This window comes from Berghia stephanieae, chromosome 3, assembly GCF_034508935.2.
Source record: "Berghia stephanieae isolate SIO BIC M18660-M18661 chromosome 3, UCSD_Bste_1.3, whole genome shotgun sequence".
NCBI classification, from domain to species: Eukaryota; Metazoa; Mollusca; class Gastropoda; order Nudibranchia; family Aeolidiidae; genus Berghia; species Berghia stephanieae.
In genome coordinates, this window is record NC_088362.1 from 1,977,037 (window position 1) to 1,977,392 (window position 356).

Genomic DNA, 356 nt, shown 5'->3' on the forward strand with positions numbered 1-356 from the left:
CATTATTAACCAATCGGAATGTTCGCTGTATTTAGCCCTTATGTACAGACTAAACCAATTTGATTCAATAGTCTGATGTCACGTCACCCAGCAATGTCGGCCATCGTGGTTCTAAACAAAGAAAATCTGTACTTTTTTATTCTTCATGCTGGCTAGAACTTTTCATATGTCTTGTGATCAGAATGTGTAAAAGTCAAAACATGAGCAGATTTATGGGGTTTTTTTCCTCTGGATACGCTTTATGCTCGTCGGAGAAATATTTCATTAGGGCGTCCGCCTTTGTTCCGATAGTTTAGAGCCAGTTACTAAGTTACCATGCGTCATTAGGAAGGAAGTGACGTCACGACTGTTGAAGT